This window comes from Pteropus vampyrus, unplaced genomic scaffold, assembly GCF_000151845.1.
Source record: "Pteropus vampyrus isolate Shadow unplaced genomic scaffold, Pvam_2.0 Scaffold9, whole genome shotgun sequence".
NCBI lineage: Eukaryota > Metazoa > Chordata > Mammalia > Chiroptera > Pteropodidae > Pteropus > Pteropus vampyrus.
Genome location: NW_011888790.1, coordinates 8,521,014 through 8,524,574, shown reverse-complemented (window position 1 = coordinate 8,524,574; position 3,561 = coordinate 8,521,014).

The window sequence follows — 3,561 nt, the reverse complement described above, 5'->3', positions numbered from 1 at the left end:
TTGTGATCCCAGTAAGCTACAGGCACTTTCATCATCTATTTTCTAGCTAACATCTGTGTGAAAAGCTTCTTCCCACACTAATAGCCTGTATGCCAGCCAGTCACAGAACAACCAAGTTTGAAATGCTATTCTTATATAATTGCTGCCTGTGGAAGATGGTACCACTGTGCAGGATGCTAGTTCATTAGTTATGAGTTAGAATGGAACTTGAGGATTAAAACAAGAAACTCTTCATTTACTTGAAGTTCAACCAGAGCCTCCACTACTCTGTGTGTATAGGAGGCTGATTCCAATTGCCAAATCAAGTGAGCACACCCACACAGAGTTCATTCATTCACTAGCAGCAGGTCATGAACTTTTCTCCCTCTGACTTTGCTCCATGGGACAGCCAGATGCAGAGCAAATGTAGTGCAGCCCCCTTGCATAGAAATAACTTCTACCAAGTGGGAAATCGATGAAGATCATGTGATTCTAGTCAATTTCCCTCACAATGAGTAAGAAGTGCCAGTGCACAAGCTGGTTTGGCCCTTCCAGAGCAGCTGCTGCTTTTTACCCGCGCCTTCTAAAGATGTAGAAAGGAAAATGGAGTGGATCAGAAACAGAGAGGCAGATGCACAAGCCTATCTTATTTTCTATCTTTTCACACTAAGAATTTATTATACTAAAGTTATTAAAAATTCACATGTGGTCATGGTTTTACCTGAAGTAGTGTAACTCGCAAAGGTTCACAGAGTTCCGAACAATATAGGATTTATTTTAAGTAGGCCAGAAGAGGGCACAGGTCTATTTATATTTTGGTTGCTATTTCTAAAAATTTGCTCATTTTCAGAATGACAGAGCACCAACAAACCACGAGGCTTTGTAAAAATTATAGATACACATTTACTTTAATGTAAACATGTTTAGAAACTGACAGAGCTAAATGTCTAATTGTCAGTGTCGCCTCAGACTTAGAACAAGAAGGAAAATGAAATCATAAATTATGGTTTCTGCAATTCTCTGTCAGCCCTCCATACCATTGTCAGCCTACGCACTTAGCTACACACAGAGCTAACCAATTATTTGAAGTCCCAGGAAAGGTGGTGCTCCTCTAGCATCTCCCTTCTCCTCAGAGATCTACTACCTCTTGTCCATCTGCATCCTTATTCATGAAACTTGCTCTCTTTTCCGGGACTACAAATATGCTCAAGTCTTTCTCGTGACAATGGACACACAAATTCACTTAGATTTTCCTCTCCAGTTGGTCTCTTTCTTTTAATTTTGCAACTAAATTTCTTCAGAGTCTGTTGGTATGGTATCTTCTTCATCATTTCCCACTCATTAATTTATTTATTTTTGTTTTTTTGTTTAATTAAATGTATTGAGATGACATTGGTTAATAGATTATATAGGTTTCAAGTGTACAATTCAATAATATGTCATATGTATATTGTATTGTGTGTTCACCACTAAAAGTCAAACTCCTTTTCTAACCATTTTTTGACCCCCTTTACCCTTATCTACCTCCCCTGCTCTTTCCTCTGGTAATTGCTAAACTCCTGCCCATGTCCATGAGTCTCTATTTGTTTGCTTTGTTTGTTTATTCTTTTCAGTTTCATATCCACTCATTTATTAACTCATTAACATCTATATATTTCCCACTGAGTCTACTAAAATTGCAATTCACTGGTCAATTTTATATTTCTAAGAACAATAAATATTTTGTACTTTGTCATTGATCTACTACATTCAATTTTTCTCCTTAAAGTAATTTGCTCACTAAATTATGTGACATCATTCACCTGCTTTCTCTTCTATTTAGGTATTACTATTCTTTCATTTCTTTGACTTCTGTTTTTATTATTTAAATTCCATGTTCTGGAGTCCTACCTTAGCTCTTTCTTTCATCACTATAATTACTCTTATAGTTTTTACTACACACTCTATGCTATTGACTATAAATATGCTATAGTAAAAAATTCCCCATTCACAGAATAATAAAGTCTGCCTCTCTTCTTTCCCATTTTCACCCCATGTCAAATATGTCCCCTTCCTCATTATTATCTTTCTTTCCCAGGAAATATCAGCACAATCCATTCAATCACTACACTTAGAAATCTAAATAGCAATCTTGATTTCTACCTTTTCTTCAACTTCTATATCTAAAAATAAAACTGTGCTAATGTGATCTCAATATTTTCTTGACCGTCTCGCTCTCTCTTCCTGTTTATACTATGATCCTTTAAACCCTCATTGTCCATTACATCAACTCAATACAAACTCCTCTTTGCCTACAGAATTGAGTCCAAATTCCTTAACATTGCCCTTAAATCTTTTATGATAGATCTCTAACTACACTCCTTTCTTGCTTATCCCTTTCATGCTCCAGGAAGAAGAAATTTCTTGTTGTTTTAGGAAACATCATACTGGTTTTCAGTTCCTAAATATGTCCATTTTCCCTCCTTCCTTCGTGGTAAACCTTCCCCCGCACCCCATAGAAGGTTATTATATTTTTCCTAGTCAGCTTAGTCTTTTTTTGCTCAGCTATTCACCTCCAGGAAAATTTCCTGAATCCTAAGCTAGACTGAATACTACTTCATGACTAAACAAAATAAATGGATAACATTATAGATCCGCACACTCCCCCAAAGAATTCAATATGCTTTACAAAAGTATTAATATTTATCACTAAATATGTCTGTAGGAGAGAAGCAAATGTCATCATTAACATTTAAAAAACATGTTTTAGTAACTACAAACTCTGCCTTTCTTTCTTTAGCACTTAAATAGAATTATATTAATCTAGAATTTTCTTGAGTAGAAATGGGCATTTCTTTTTCTTGGGAAAATATCTGAGAGTCTGTCATACTTTTAAGGATCTGGGTAAAGTCAAACCCATAGAAACAGACAGAAATATTGCTAAGGGGCTGGGGAAGGCAGAGGTTGGTACAAGGGTACAAACTCAGCTATAAAATGAATAAGTCTGAGAATCTAATGTAAATCATGGTGATTATAGGTGAAAATACTGTAGTATATTACTGAAATTTGCTAAGATAGTATAATTTAAATGTTTCTACAAAAAAAAATGAGATGATGGATGTGTTAACTAGACTGAGAATCCTTTTACAATGTATTCATATATCAAATCCCCACTATGTACATTTTCAATATCTTGCAATTTCATCAATAATTTGTTAATAAAGCTGAAATAAAAAATAAAAAAATAACAGGTTTATAAGTAAAAAACAGAAATTTTATATCTGGAAGTACAATTATTACATCAAATTTATTCCCTTTAAAACACAAAAATGAAGTAATAAAAAGAAGAAACATATTTTTATTTCTTAGATAGTATTCTCATTTAAATTTGCATAAATCCTTACAAAAGACTTCAGTTAACTGCACAAATGATAAACTTTTCTGACAGGTGGTTTTGTTTTTGTTGTTTGCATGTGACCTATCAATTTAAATTCTTTGAGTGGCAACGTACTCTAAAAAAATAAATTCATAGATTTCATTATATATTAGATATTTTTCAAATTCTCCTATGAAGTTTTACTATGTAAAATTATTAGAAACTAG